The sequence below is a fragment of the Larimichthys crocea genome, chromosome III (assembly GCF_000972845.2).
Source record: "Larimichthys crocea isolate SSNF chromosome III, L_crocea_2.0, whole genome shotgun sequence".
NCBI lineage: Eukaryota > Metazoa > Chordata > Actinopteri > Sciaenidae > Larimichthys > Larimichthys crocea.
Genome location: NC_040013.1, coordinates 26457313 through 26473962, shown reverse-complemented (window position 1 = coordinate 26473962; position 16650 = coordinate 26457313). Strand labels below are relative to the sequence as shown.

The window sequence follows — 16650 nt, the reverse complement described above, 5'->3', positions numbered from 1 at the left end:
ACCGCCCAATTTGAGACCTATATTGGGCGGCACAATAGTGGAGTGGTTAGCACTGTCGCCTCACAGCAAGATGTTCTCCCCATGTATGTGTGGGTTCTCCCACAGTCCAAAGACATGCATTTAATAGGTTAATTGGTGACTCTAAATTGCCCGTAGGAGTAAATGTGAGTGTGAATTTGTCTCCATGTGCCCTGTGATGAGCTGGCGACCTGTCCAGGCTGGGATAGTCTCCAGACGCACCGTGACCCTGATGAGGATAAGCGATTACAGATAACGGATGGGTGAGACCTACACCAAACCAATGTGGAAAATTACGGCAGAACAGATTTGCTACATGGTTACACTTTAGAAACTAGTAAAGCTATTTGTCTATCAGGAAACTGCAGTCGGAGTCGAGTAATCGGAGGATAGAAAACCAAAAAAACATTTTCTCTATAAAATATGATCCACTTTCACCAAAATCAGTGACAAATGATTCAGAAGCTGTTGTTTTAAAAAGGTAAAACAGTTGCATGAAGCAAGTTAGAAAACTTAAGCTTAGGGTTAGATTCAGGTCTTGCTTTAATGCTGAAAGTCAAAGCTGAGAAAGTTTTAGAAGCCTAACAACACGCAATTCAAAGTTAGTTGACTCACTATTCATCCTGACCACCTATCTGCAACTTGTGTACAGAAAAAGATCTTATAATTTAGTATAGTGTAATGTTTTTAGGCTTGCAGTTTTGCACAATGCCAAACAGTCATCCTTTTCAACAGAGACTCAATTAGAGAGCGTGTCTTCTTAAGATTAGATCTACTTAAGACATGGTTAATTAAAAGCAACATATTGGTTCAATTGGTTTGTTTGGTTTGATCCCAACCACCTTTAAGCTTAATCTCATATCTCTATCTCTTCAGAGCACTGATGCCTGGCTGGAGCAACACTCCAGTGTGCAGAAAATGCAGCAAAACAGAGCGTTTTTGTGCGTTTTGGAGAGACAGAGAGAATGGAGATGAAGCAGGATACAGTAGAGTGTCTAAAAAAAAAATAATAATGCAGACAGCAAAAACACATTCACACACAAAAGCAGAGCAGATGTCCGGTGTACAGTGTGGACTTAATGAGCCATGAATGATATGAGAGGCAAGTGGAGATGCCTGTCCCTATCTGTTCAGAGATAGGCTGTGGCTGGGACACATCTGGTACCTGCCCCCCTCCCTACTGCACCTGTGCTTTAGAAGCTCAGGGACAGTTGTGAAGCAAACTACAATTATAACCTCAACCTTGCCATTTGTACCCATATGACGTTCATCTATTGCACAGTATACGAGAAGTAGACCAAGACCTCATTTACTGTACACCTGGTACTAAAATGCCCTCTGTCTAATTTTCAGCATAAATGAATCCCTTAAAGGAAATATAGTTATTTTCCTCTCCGTGTGTGCGTCTGAATTAAGTTGGAGCCATCAGGTGGAGCAGGAAGTCTGGCACTGTCCAAAAGTTAACACGTTATCGATCGTTTCATCCGACTCTCTGCAAGTGAACAGGTGTATTTCCCATTTCATTCCCATTTTAAAGAAAAAAGTTTTCCCCAAACTAATTCTTTAATATAATTTGTAACCGCATCTCCGGTCATTCATACCACAGAGATCTTTCACTTTCTATACTTTACAGTATTTCACCCAGAGCTAATTACATCAAGGATCTGAACATTTGCAGTTAGCGGGTACACAGCTGGATTTGCCAGAAAAGTCTCTGCTGTTTGAGCGAGCACTCAAAAGAATCAGACTGGTTGCTGGCAGGCAAGTTTTTTTTTTATGAAATGCGATCTTACAAGGGCAACCATAGCAGCAAGTATCTGCAGCAACCTCCCTTTAATAATGTGGGAAATGAACAATCAGCAGGTCTGGGTATAAAATGTCAGAAATAGCAGGAATCCGTGCAAACAGTAGCCAGCAAGGCCAACTAGCTTTCACTTTCCCCAGTGGAAACTAGCTTTCTCGGTTCCACGGTGGGTTTTTTGAAATGATGTGTTGAATGCTGTAATGAGGCAGACGTCTTAAATCTTTAACGGAACATAACCAGTGCTATGTGGGTTTTGTTAAAAAGGAAGGAAATGGTTTTGCATCACCGTTCAAAGGCTACACAGGACTATGACATGCTCCAGTCGGTAGCACACCAAGGAAGGTGCGTCTCCTAGCAACACTGCCTCTCAAATGTCAGTCAACAGCTGCCATGGGAAACGCCCACCCTGAGGCTTGAATCTTAGATGATGTTTCCATAAATGTGTCCATACATATTTTGAAAAGTGGAAAAACATGCAACAACAGCTACAGTATCATCATTTCATAGATCATAATACAAATGTTTAGTTATACTTGAACTGTCAGGTTCTGCTCTATGCAGTGGGCATATAGGCCTAAAGTGTTGACAAATGCTGCTAACTAGCACACCAACAAACCTTTTTCAGCCAGCGTTTGCTGTTTAATTAGGTTATGTTCTTTTTTTTTTTTTGCTTGCTGTTTTCATATACCCACTCTTTTTTATCTGAGTTTAAGGACACGGCCGTATGCCCAGGGAGGAGCTGGGAGCATAGCATAAGGAAAAACATCCAGCAGGCTACCCCGCCATGACTCACACCTCGAAATGTCTGAAAATAAAAAGAATGGATGTATTTTTTTAATGTACTTAATTTATTGTTCCAACAAAGGACAAAAGGAGATTTAATGGTTTTAGTGGAGAGTGATTAAAAAATAGAGAGGGTGATTATAATAGGGCAGAAAGGGAAATGAGAAAGGGAAGTGAGAGATACCAAGGATGAATGAAGGATGATGCTCTATAAGCTCTATAAAAGATAGCAAAAGAGGAAAAGCTCAGGAAGGAAGGAAGGAAATGGATGGTGGTCTGTTGTTTGCCCATTGGTCTACAGCTAGCTCTGTCAGGGGCACAGATGACCCAAAACCAGAAAGTCTCCCTGCTGTCATCCACCTCCCGAGACCTCCGCAGCGCTGACCTAATTTACACTGATTGATCTTCTTCCAAGCCCTCAAATGTGACCTCTCAGCCACTTTTCTCTACCTCACAACTACGAATTTGGATTTGGAAACTTCACTTTTGAGGGCGTTGATGCTTTTAATTGATAGTTTACATCTACTATTTTTTTACATAGATGCAAATTTTATAGATGTTTAAAAAGTGTGCCTCTATCTACCAACAAGTCTATCCGAGTACTGTCTACTTATTGTATTATTGCTTTTTCATGGTGCTTTTGCTTGACAGTGAGAAAGCAGTTTAATATCAGAAGAGTAGAAAGAGATAACAGCAGTGTTTAGAAACTTCACTTTAAGATCAGGCAGTGTTATTTTTTAACAAGGTTAAAAGTGCAGAAAAGAGGTACTGGATCCCAGGAATTGTTATAGCCTCTTTATGAAAGGAAAATGTTGTGTTTACTTTTCTAAAAAAATTGTGCCATACTATGTACAGATAGTTATAGTACTTGATTGTTTGACGATTCAACTCAAAGTTGTACAGCAGATGTGAGATTTGTTCTCTTTCTTTACTTGCACAGTTTCTGATCATAATTAGAGCTGGGTGACATGGACCAAAAGTCATATCTCAATATTTTTTAGCAGAATGGCGATACTCGCCGGTAAATCACACTCCCACCACTCATACTACAAATCCCACAATGCACTGCAACAGCTGACAGGTCAAGACCTGTGCACCACCTCTAACTCCGCTGCTTCGGTTGTTTATTGATACACTAATTAATGGTCCAGTGTTGACAATTTAGTGACTTTGTCGCTGTATTTAGAGACTTTTCAGAGCCTCTAGTGATTTGTTTTTTTCCCAAAAAGCGACTAACGACAAATCTAGTGACTTTTTCTGGAGTTATTGGAGACTCTGACGTGACAACGTCAACGAGCAGCGGGAGACCTGGACAGAGGGAGAGGAGAAATAAAAGCGAAGTGGGAAGAACTGTATTCTAATGCAAAATAAACTATATCGATATAAATGATATAGTCTCGTGCTATATCGCGTTACAAATACACCAATATAGATTAATATATATCGATATATCGCCCAGCCCTAATCATAATGATACTGTATCCCAGCACAGTATTAGAAATCTTGTGAAGTTGTCACATCCTCTGTATGAATGATACATGGTTAACCAGCAAAGCATGTTAATCCTCACCTCATTGCCCATCATGCAACCCATCAGAATTTGAGTTTGTTGATTTTTGTATGAAAATATGTCTGTCACTTTTGGCATATAAACTGTTCTTGCTTTGACATCACTTGCCCTAAATCCCAAATACGTCCAAACAACAAACGATGATCCATTTCAAGGGACGAGCTCTTCGCCTTCTCCTCCAGATATTCGGGTGATTTTCATTTTGCCTGTCTGCTCTCCGCTGTATATTAATTTTCTACTCCGGATTGCATGCCACAACGTCCAGGAAAATTTTGCACAGACTGCTGCTGCAGGGTGCACACACACACACAAACACACACCGGCATGACAGCTTCCCAAAAGTGAAGCAGAACTGACCAGCTGTTAGTTAGTAAGAACAACTTGATTTGATATGCCGCAATTGTGCATTGAGGTAAAGCAAAATCGGGATCACAATTAATATTTGATTAATTGTGCAGCCCTAAAATATGTCCATTACCTCATATCATGTCAGTGTATCAGTACAACCTGCAGCACTGTAATCATCACGTCTCAGCTGAGATATAATACACCGGCGAAGTTTTCAGCTTTCAACTTTTAAAACACTGAATCAAAGACGTTACATAATCCAGCTGTCTTATTGAGTTCACCCTGATAAACAATTGTGCAGGTGCAGAAGAAGTAAAGACACAGGAGGAAGATGAAAAACATTGTATATATTCATTATAAAGTTTTCCATTGTTTGACACTGCTGTCATTATTATTATCATTATTTCTATTATCGCTGTCATTTTAGCAGCAGCAGCAAACACAGCTGCATCGTCATTATCATCAGAGTCACTAATGGCATCATCATTGTCTTCATCAGGTGAGTAAACAACTGTGATTGCTGGGCACCACACAGCATAAATTCAGTAACTAGATCCGAAACCCAGATATGCAATGCAACTCCATCCATTCGAGCATCTAGAAAGGGAAAGGGAAATCACTGGAGGCCTCAGACCAACCTCTGTAGTCCCACACTATCCTCTCCTGTCCAAGCAGCATCTCTGAGTTAGACTGAGTGGCCTTGCTCCAGCATGTTGAATAATGAATTAGAGGCTGATATCCTGTGACGGAGACTGGGAGAGAGCACTTCCTCCCTGGGCCAGAGTGGGGCTTGAATACCCGTGAATAATACATGGCCAAAAGTGGGTCTGGTGAAATGACTCAATACTGGGAGTCAAGTGCGAGATTATCTTTCCACGGTTATGAAAATATTGCAGCCTTCGTAACACAATAGGAGAGGTGAGAAGATGATCGTAAGAAGCAGGCTCACAGTTACTGCTCTGTGTGAACAATTTGTTATCAGGATGTTCTGAATACCTGTTGTTTGCGAAACGCCTGTCCAAAAGCATCACCGCGTCAGCTCTGTTTAGTCATGTGTTGTAGAGAGATAATGTGTTATCCACCCAAACTCAAAAAAACTACAGCAAGTCTGCCTTGAGTCTACTTGAAAAAGAGGAATAACTATTTCTTTTCATTGAAAATGGACCAAGAAGTGTGTCTCTGTTCAGCATGGCAGAAGGAAATATGCAGTCCTGCCTTATTTCCTTTTTTTCCATGTTTCTTCATGGGATTCTGGTTACATGAACGTGGAAAACTAATAATCACGGCACCTGTCTTTTCAAACAAAAATAAATCCTCCCGGACAGAATTATGATATATTTAGTTATCTTTATGCAGTTGTCAATTTACACATTCAGAAATGGATTTTCGGCATCCCGCAAGACCAACCGGGGCCCCTTGTCTCTCACTGGGCCAAGTCAGCCTCCAAGACAGCTGGAAACCACAGGCTCTAGCTCTGCCCCAGCTCTCCCTGCTAACCGCTAATCCATGTGTTTGATACATTAGACGCTCTGCTTGGCTTTGTTCTGCAGGGATGTACTGTCCCTTCTCCTGCCAAGTCTCCCTTCTTCCCTCGACTATCTCTCTCGCCTGTGCTCTCTCTTGCTCCTGCTGCAGTCCTGAGGATTACGCCTTAGTCCATGGGATTTATCTAATTGTGTTTAATTAGGGCTGGGTCAGGCCGGAGTCACAAAGCTCAGGCTGTTTGGATTCGAAGAAGCAGATACTGTGGAGTAACCCCTCCAGATCTGAGGGTGGCAGGTGGGCCTGAGTAAGGTGAGAAAGAGCCAGAAAGAGAGAGACGAAAGTGAGGATAAATAAATAGATTGAGAGTAAGGAGGAAGAGCGAGAGATAGAGGGCAGAGAGAGGTGGAAGAGAGGAATCAGTACAGCGACAACAGTGTCTGTGTTGAATTCCCCCAAGGAGAAATCGATTGCCACGCGCCTCGCTGTTCCCCAGACCTCTGCTCCTCCATGCTTCTCTCCATGACACCATGCTGTGGGGAGCCGTAACTCACTGTGCCCTTGGTCGAGGCTTAAGCGGATTGTGGGTCAGGAAGTCTTCCCTTTGGCATGATGCACTGTATCCCTGCTAAAATAAATTCTCCACTGAAGAGCATTAACAGCAAGCGGCCTCTTGCTCTTGTCTGCTGAGGACTACCAAGGGCTTAAAGGAAGACAAAAGCACAGAGGGGGTGCAAAAGGAAAGCGCCGGTTTCTTTGATTTTCAGCGAATAAAGAACTCCAAATCTACTGAGAGCATTTAACACTCACTATATCTGGGTTACTTGGACTCTATGAAGTCACATTATAGTCCTCTCATAATTCACCTAACAAGCAGTATACAGTGCATACATCTAGTACATAAAAAAAAGCATGTCACCATTTCCTTGGTCCACTACATCACCCAGTGTAAGACTGATCTAAGATGTAACCATAGGAACTGAATCAAATCCTTAATGACTTTCATCTCTCATCAGAGGAGAAGCATACACATATTTTTTTCCCCCCCTATCCAATAATTCAGTGAAATGCTATTGATATTTGTACATACCACGTATAAAAATTCAGCAATGCATCAAAGAAAAATGTTTATCCTTGTAAAGGAGCTGTCATGTTAAATCTCCCGAGCATTTTCTCCTGTTACAGACAAAATGAATCTGGTCGCCTCATAATGAGCCCCTTATTATGGCATTGTGTTTATGTTGGGCGAAACAAATTGTTATTCCTGTGGGGAGAGCTGGAAAAAAAAAATCCGTATGTAATTTGTGTACCACGGTATTGTCATCAGGAGTTACTGTAAAAGCGGGCGGCCTCTGAAATGTGAGCTGCCGACGCACACAAACACACACACACACACACACAAGTATGCAACAGCAAAGCCACACAAAAAGGAGTTCTGGGGCCCATAAAGGCATGCTGATGGAGCGGCAGTTGTAAATGAAATGTAATGAAACGCTGCTGCTTGCTGTTGTCTTGGTTCACTTCATCACATCGTGATCTAAGACTTTATGAGACAACCACCCCAACTGACAAATCTATATAGTGCTTTTTTCTTTTGTTCTTTTGCTTCCCTCTGTCTGTGCATGTGCGTAAATGGAGGGAGGCAAGAGGGATAAATGTTTGTTTATAATGTTCAAAATATTGGGAATCATTTTCAGGTTCAAGATTTTGAAATCTGATAGGAGGCATGTGTGGAAAAAAAAAAAAAGTCTCTAACAGGACCAAGATATTCAGTCTCTACATAATAGCACATGTCAGTGCCCCCATTAAATGGAATTTCACCACACTAAATTGCTCAATCCAAATAACTGCCACAGACTAACCATAGAATATAACCCTTTGATTCCCTGATGTCCATCATGACCAGTGTGTTGATTCAGTGAGAGAGACAGATGGCCAGTTATAACCATTGCTATCAACCTCAAGTGACTCCAAAAGCTCCCACAATTACTCACTACCTCTTAATCACAATGACCCATAACAGGATCCAAGGCACTCCACTAGGCTCAGAAATGGTTCACTGTACAATTATTCAAATCACAGCTGAATGGGAGCAATGGATGGAATTGTTGGAATTGAGTAATTATAGGGGCAGCCAGTAGTGGCTCAAAATGCCACAAGCTGAGCAATTAAGTAATAGCCATGTATCCACGGTAACCTTTCTGAAGTGAAGTAATATCTGTATAAGAGAGCTCTATCCGATCAGAGATAGAGAGCACATATGTCCAACATCTTTGTGGCCAGGAGAAGATCTAAGAAGAGGTTCAGCCAAGTCTGCGATTATTGTTTTTTATATAGATGAGTTAAAGATTGTACATACAAAATTCACTGCCACTCATAGTCCTGAGCACCTGAGACCAAAATAAGAGTCCATTGAAGAAAAAACAGCAATTTTGCCTCACATATAATCATAAAATACAAACTAACCAAACCCATCTTAAAATAATAAATAAAATAATCACTTTCACCTGGTGAGATGTGAAAATATTTGCTCAAAAGTGCAGATTTTACTCTGACGACATTATGGAAAAGATCCCTGCAGATCTAGACCTTTTAGTTCGAGTAAGATCATTTGACATCAAGTGACATCTCTCACCACCAGACTCCATTGACAAAAATGCTAATTTTACCCTGCACATCATCGTAACATTGCAACTTCTTGACAGAAGCAAAATAAAACTTACCAAAGGTGTCCTTGTTAGTCAGCTCTGGTTTGATCGAAGTAAATCCTTAATTCACCAAGTTAGATGTCACACATGTCTCACATGAAGGGGACTCACATGCAGGAACATGTCCAGGTGCGTCTAATCAGCCACGCCCACTTCCGTGTTACTTAATGACATGACATTTTGACAAGCTTTTTCACCCCCAACTTTATTATTTTTTTTTAAATTCACACTGCTTCAGTAGCTTGGTAAAAAGCAACATGGGCCTCTCAATTTGATGTTTACTGTTTATCAAAGTGTTGAGTATGTTAATTCTCAAGGACAATGAGTGAGACTAACAGTTTTCACAGAGGCTGTGTAAGCTTTGTGCAGCTTTGGTTGTGTCTGTGTTTTTTCTTGTGGATGCTTTGTAAAACAAACAGCCAGCGTCGGTGCTGATACAGCAGGTTGTGAGCTGTAGTTTTCCTGGTAAACACACCGATGTCTCCGTTGCCGTCTCGTGTCCGACCAGGTGTGTGCCAGGAGGGGCAGCCCGCCCTGCAGACACCCAGCCTGTCTGCTCTGCCTAGCTCAGAGCAGCAAAAAGCAAATGGTTGTTTGCTGCTATATTATTGTTCTAAATGAATGTGTCATTCAATAACTATTAGTTATTAAATTAAAACAAATAAACCTTATTAAAATGGTACAGAATTGTTTCCAAGGTGTCTGGATACATGCAATATTAAGTCAGTTTTTAATATGCTTCCTGACTACTTGAAAGAGCTACTAAGCATTGCTGCTCTGAACAACCCCCTTTTTTTTCTCAACTTGCCACCTGCATGTACCCTATCATAAAGAAGAAATGGGGAAACGTCAATTTGAGGTTTCATCACATGGAGCCAGAGATGGAGAAACTGAATAAAACTTTATTATTTATCACAAGCTCGCCGGGATGAACTACTGAACACAATATATCCATTTGCATCATCCTAACAACTCAGTCCTCTGTCATCCCCAGCATTAACAATTGAGCTCTGGTCAGCCCCTTTCAAATCTCTGCATCTTCAGAACGGGACACCACCAGAGGGGTTATGTATATTCCATTTCTATTTTGGTTTCAGCCATTTTATAAAAGCAGATTAGATTACACCTTGATTGTGCATTAGATATGTAAAAAAAGAAAATTACAATAAGGTTGACTGATGGCTGGTGCAGTTTTCAGTGAACCAGGCGTCTAGCTAAACAAAAAGGTGAGAGATGATTTTAGTGTCCACATACGACAATACATTCATGCAAATCATAACAACCAACAAATGTCAGGATGAACTGAAAAAAAAAAACGTGTAACCGTACGACAACGTAGCAACTGAAAATTGGATCAAGGAGTGAAAATGGATGCACGGTTGTTTTTCTTTACATAAGTCACCTCTGTAGACTGATACTATGAAGTATAGCTGCATTGTCCTGACTGCTTGAGGTAAAAAGTGGGACACAGCCAGACTTAAATTAGAGAGAGGCACAGCAGTTGCATGTGTGCACATAACATTGAGGCTGGTTGCCTAGTCACAGCGGAACACAGCGCTGCATCCTGGTCCCAGAGAGTGGACTGGAGATGCTGACTCAGCCAAATCCCTCAGCTGCAGGCTGGAACCGGCCCCCAGGAGCACACTGTCTGACCCACATAACTCAACACTAGGTACAGTACACCAGCATACATTAAGTTTCGCAACACTTTACTTAGAGTTAAACTAACACTTCTGGTGACATTCTGTCCTCATGTAGCAGCTTTGATATGCTCCATGTGATCTATTTACGATCTATTCTAGTTGAACGTTGCACAAACAAAATCATTTTTGAACTATCTAAGGATAGTAACAAAATAACACGCTTGAATAGGCTGCCCTCATGTGAACCTATGAGGACATTGAGGGAGGCATAATCACCTTGTTTGTGCATCATCTTTGTGAAGTAGCATGCAGCTTAGTTAGTGTTAGTAAGTCTCAGGTAGTTGGGTAAATGGGTTTTTCTTTTCTCTCTCAGAGTAGGTATAAAATCCCACATTGGCCATATACTGGTCAATTACACATACTCACACACACACACACTCACACTTACACACACAACGGACAGTCAGATGTGTGGTGGCCTGAGGCTTACTTGCCCTTGGCAACAGCGCGCGACCATCGCCTCCCATTAACCTCCTCCAAAGAGGGGGGAGAGAACTGCAAACAGACAAGAGCTGAAGACTTTATATTTAGAGGTGTGCTGCTGAGGCTCAGCTAGCTATCTGTTCAGTCTTTGGTCCACCTTGAGAGGCTGTGCTTGCAGGCTAGCAGGCAGTAACCTGGCAACAGGTTAGGTACTCTTCAGTGATTGTGTGCTTTTATATAAATATATATATTTATATATATATATATATGCCTGTGTAACACAGTTGAGAAAGACAGGTATGCTCACTCACTCCTAGTAAAAATACTGTCATATTTGGTTTGACCAATACAAAACTGGCGGATGGGAAACTGGAGGTTAAATACTCGTTACAAAGTCAACCGAGAGGCGAGAGAAGGGGGAAAGACAGAGGAAACTTGGGTTGTTGCATATACGAATGTGGCCTGTGATATTGAAGCTGTGGCCTAGATGAGCACTTTTACTTAGAGTAGGTTTTCAGATACGTGACGTTTTCATGCTCCCTCTGCTCCACTCTTCTGGTGGAAATACTATCCTTAACATTATTCAAGATCAACGCTTGTGTGAGAGCATGCTTTTGTCTGGGATTGATCTGTAGCACGGCCATTTATCATGCAGGTAGGTACAGCATGAGAGCACTGGAGTTTGAGACTGGGATAAAGAAGGCACAGTCTTTTTCATACTTTTTTAATATATGGGATTCAAGCTCTATACGTATGTATGCATTGAGTTTGCCAGATTTTATTTTCCTTTAATGATATCTCATTTGAACCTAAAGACATCAAACTGTGCCAAAACTGTGTGACACATAATCTTCCACAGAGACACCACTTAATTAATGTTAGCTTTTAGTCTATTTGTATTTTTATTGAGCATGATTTGGATAATATCGTTCTGAAGGACTTTCTTCCTTCCGATCAATAATTCAAGGTGTGTTTTGAGCAGTGACTAAACAGTAAACAGGATCCTGATCTACACAGCTAACATGACCTCCATTATGTTATCATGAATACATGAAGGTCATTGATTGGTGGGGAATCATTAGCGACTTTCAAGCTGATTCATGTTCTGTTTAATAGGCAACATGATTGTGAACGGAGAGGTAAGAAGATCAACTACAGCATCTAATCAATAACTGTAACCAAAGCTCACTAACCAGGTACAAGTAGTTCTGATGCTCAGTTTTAAACTATTTTAAATAATAAAAGATTAAAGATCTGACTGGACATACTGAGCAGACATCCACATTTATGGTTATATGACTTAACCTGTTTCTTTTCTCTGTCTGAAGTCTGAAAGTTTGTGTGTACTTTTCCACGCCAACTTTAATCAGAGCCCTTGAGGAAATGGTCATCTGGAGTGTGTAAAGGAAACTTTGTCTTAATTGTTAAAACTAACACTGTGCAACCTGTGCTGTGTTCTCGCTGGGTTACAGTGGGCACAACGGCAGCTGGCTCTATTTTGTTGTCAAATACAGGAAGGCAGGGAGGAGAAAAACACCATGAACTTGTATCAGTAGAGAGAGAGAGGACACTTGGTATTATTAATAGTAACAGACCCATGACAGTGAACAGAGAGGAGCTTGTGTGAGATGCCTTTTATTTCAACCACCCTCCCATATGCCCCACAACCTCCCACTTCCCTCCACCCCAACATCTTATGAAATATGTACAAGGCAAACAGAGGTGGGGTTGATGCGCAGACCTTCCTCCTCTATGACTAACCGCTACACGTCCAGTACCATTACTTATTTATAAGGCATGCCGTGTAAGTGCCAGAGTGGCCTCGCTCGCTTCCCTCCACACCATAAGGGCACTTTTATAACACCCTGTTTACATTGCAACCACCAAGAGAGGAGTGATAACAAAAAAGGATCTCCAATTAGTTACAGTGTCCAGAGCATGGCGAGACACAGGCGTCTATGGCGGTTCTGATAAATATTTGTAATGTGTCTTAGAGCCCATTGGTTTGTGCTGGTCATCATCCAAGGTTATTGGGGGAGATGAGTTAAATACTTTTCCATAGGGTCTCAATTGGATTTCAAACTACAGAGGAATAAGAAGTTTAAAAAACAATAAAGGCTTAGTTCTAAAAGAGCTGTTCAATGTACACTGCAATTACATTCAAGGGCCAGACTTTGTGAGTGCTATTATGTTGTTCCTTATTGCTTTTGCCTTCTTTTCTGGCTATGTATGTCTTTAACAAAGGAGTAGATCATTGTTGCCAATTTCTATTTTTATGTTGCAGGGCCAGAACTATTACCAGGATTCAATATTATAACCACTGTGCACGGTTTGAAATCATTTTGCAACGGCATTCATTTCAGTCCATTTAATGATTTCAAACAGATGTACAGCACATTGAAAGGAATGATGGACGCTCAATAGCTGGATTAGATTCTCTTGATACACATGGATTGAATAATAATTAAAATCAATTCAGACAACATTATTATAGGAAAATCAATGAATACAGCAAAGCCTCTTGCATAGTGAATATATTGCAGATTTTTTTGGAGCTTTGAAATTTGGCTTCTCAGGAAAAAAAAGAAACACTCTTTGCCACTTGGATAGAAATAAGTGGGTGGATTCATTGTCAGTAAGTAAACAAAGCCGTGTGACAAGCCAGTATCACCACCGCCGCCACCACCACCACACACAGTTTTTGTAACAAGAATCAGATCAAATCTGGATTAAGAATAAAATGCCTGTGGCATTTTTACACGCACCTTCCAAATGTATGGATTGCAAGCTTCGCCAGGGTACATACTGACAGAAACTAACTGTATTCTGCCATACGGTATTATTTAGTCTGAGTAAACAATGAAGCTCAATGAATCTTTTCTTCAGACACTTATTGAAAATCAGGTCACAATCTCTAACATTTATCTTTTTACCACTGCTAGAACCTGTCCTGCTGATGAAAAGAACATTATGAAACTTGAAATATGAACAATTGCACAGAAACAAAGTCATTTTTAGAATATATTATAGGGTTAAATGTAGGCTGCTCAGGAATTTGTATAAAGAATGTCTTCAGGATAAAATTATACATGTTGTATAGTTATTGTACACACAAAGTATTCAGATCGCCGCTGTGTGTATTGTGAAAGCTAAGCATCCTCCCTCCCTTATGGCAATGTAGGTCATATTTTCCTCCAACTCTGCCTCTTGAGTGTCTCCACATGAGGCTAGCCCTGCCCCATCTCTGGATGCCACCAAACACAGAGCTGGCATTACCTCTAGGGACACACACACACACACACATTCCGACAGAAACAGTGCCAGGCAGACCTCAGACATGTTACCATACTGCACCACTGTCTGGGACCTCCATTGCCACTGTATCCCCAAACCACTATCCAGCGCCACGCCTCATAGATCCAGCCTCAGGCCAGGCCAGCCCTGCCCAGCTGTGTATGATCCAGTGCAGACCTGGCTGACACAAGTCCACCCTCCATCCACACTATCCATTCCATCCTTCTCCACATCTCCCACACCCTAATCTCTCTCATCACTTGTCTCCGGATGGACGGGGGCTTGGGATTGACGGCAGGCTTGTCGCCTCCGTCCTTGCCATCGCCATCTGCTTGGTGAGCCCAAGGAAAGCGAGAGGAACGGTTGCGTGCGTCTGCCAGCCAGCCAGCTAGTCTTGCCGAGGGCCGTTGTGTCCAAAAACTCTGTGCCGTGCCGCAGAACCTTAACTCACTGTCACAGGGCCGTCCAATGTGATTGATCTGGTCCATTTAGTCAGAGCAGCCAAGTCTGGAGGAGGCCTGGTCCTCCTGTAGCCCCTCCAGCCCCCTTCAGCCCACTCTAGCCCTGACATCCCAACTAGCACAACACAAACACTAGAGCCCTGCCAGCTGGCCCACAGGCTTGACATGCTCTGTCTGCTTTTTAGTTAACACGCCACAGGCCTAAAACCAGGCTTACATGGCCATCCACAGCTCAATCCTTTTGGCTGAAGTAATTGAACTGAATGAAATCATAGTAAATGTTCACATTGCAATCTGCTTTCAGTTCATGATAATGTCATTTTGTTGGATTTTATCTTATTAACAGCAGATAATGTGAGATTCAGTAAATACAGTTGCTGTGTATTACCAAAGAAACGCTTTAAAACTGCATTGATTCGCAAAGCAGAGACACATTGTATTGTTTTATTTTTTTTATTTCAACAACTGTTCTCAATAGATTAATATTTGACAGATGAAATGTAGTAGAGAGGAAATTAAAGACGTCACCGGTACAGGTTTGTATAGTTTTATTTTACATCTTCAATATTATTTCCTGTTCAGCATATTTATGTATCCCTGTCCCTTTTATTGGATGGTCGGTGCTCTGGCTTGGCTCATTCCAGAGAAGACATTTCATTGGTGTTTAGTTACTATGAAAATGAGTTCCCTAGACACAGAGGTCATGGCCACAGCCCTTCATCCAGTTGCTATTTGTGCTCTGTGTGTATTACATCACTTTGAAATCAGGCTAGTCCAAAGCATCGACTTCTCAATGCTCCCATTTAACAAGCCGAGTGTTAGTCTTTGGGATTTACCCATTGCACGGCTTTACGGTTTTCCTTAAAATTCCAACCACATCACACGGACTTATTTTTCTTTTTAGACGTGTGACTGCTGAAGAGAAATCGATTCTCGAGCTGCTCCATTTCACTATATAAACAGAAAATGATTGTAGATTTAGCGTTAAAAGTCATGTAAGGTTTACTTGATTTGTTGATATAGATGTGACATTTAGCTGAAAGAGACATTGCTTTAAAGCTTTAATTGTGAGCACTGAGGCAAGGCAAAGATACAGACCTTTTAGTTTCAGGCTGAGATTCAGAGGAGAAATTGACTCTACAGCACTGCATGTACGCTGAGTGTGTTGAAGAAACTCGGGGAAAGTTAGGAAAGTTGCATGTCCTATCACATTAATATTTAACAAGAGGAGAGCTTTCTCTCTTAAACTTTTCAGCATCCGTTTGGTCACTGTGTTTTTCTCATCTCACAAAGCCATCTTCTCTCTCTGACTCTCTCTTTCCCCCTCTGTCTCTCTCTCTCTCACTTTCTATCGCTCACTGCCTGCTATTTCTGTATTAACGTTGCTGCACAAGGCAATATTTTGCATCATATGCATGGTAAAAGGACAAAGGAGAAAGGTGTGCAACATAAAGAGGCACTGAACCCCCCAGCTGGTTGCTGTGTTGATGTGATATTTATTTAATTGAGACCAAATGTGCTTACTCAGTATTTTTTAATTTATGCGGAAAGAGAAATACATTTTTCTTGCATATAGTGGGTCAATAATTCTAATTTCCATGGTCCTCCACCAGAATTTGAAGTCACACTGTGGTGTGACAACCTAAGCAAACTCCCTGTCTGACTGAAGCAGTTGGAGCGCTTGTCTGTGAGCTGTCCAAGGACCACCATGGGAACTTTACTAGAGGGGTTGGCTGGAAAGATTGTGGGAGTGCAGTGACAGTTGGGGGACTTTTCTCATGTGAAAGGGCCCAGCTATCCAGTAGAAAAACACACCACTACAAACAAAGAGCATCCGTGACCTGATAATGAGGCACTCTGAGTTTGATCATTTTAAAAAGTAGTGGCAGTTCCCCAATTTTTTTTTTTCTTGCCGTCTCCACATTCGTAATCGTAGCCAGGTTAATTAAAGAATTCTTTTCTTAATTCCCCGGAATATAATCATGACAGTTTTACAAGCAGCAAGGTAATATGATCTCATATTTTTGTTCGGTGCTGCTAACCGTGTTGCAAAGTA

At 41.4% G+C, this 16650-nt stretch overlaps 1 long non-coding RNA gene across 1 annotated transcript in view; it reads right to left on the bottom strand.

Annotated features, from left to right (window-relative positions):
- LOC113745623 (uncharacterized) overlaps window positions 1-8847 on the bottom strand; it is a 52937-nt gene extending 44090 nt beyond the window's left edge. Inside the window, exon 1 of the long non-coding RNA XR_003462261.1 lies at window positions 8729-8847. This is a non-coding gene — a long non-coding RNA (uncharacterized LOC113745623). The remainder of the gene's footprint in view (window positions 1-8728) is intronic.
- Window positions 8848-16650: the final 7803 nt, after the last annotated feature.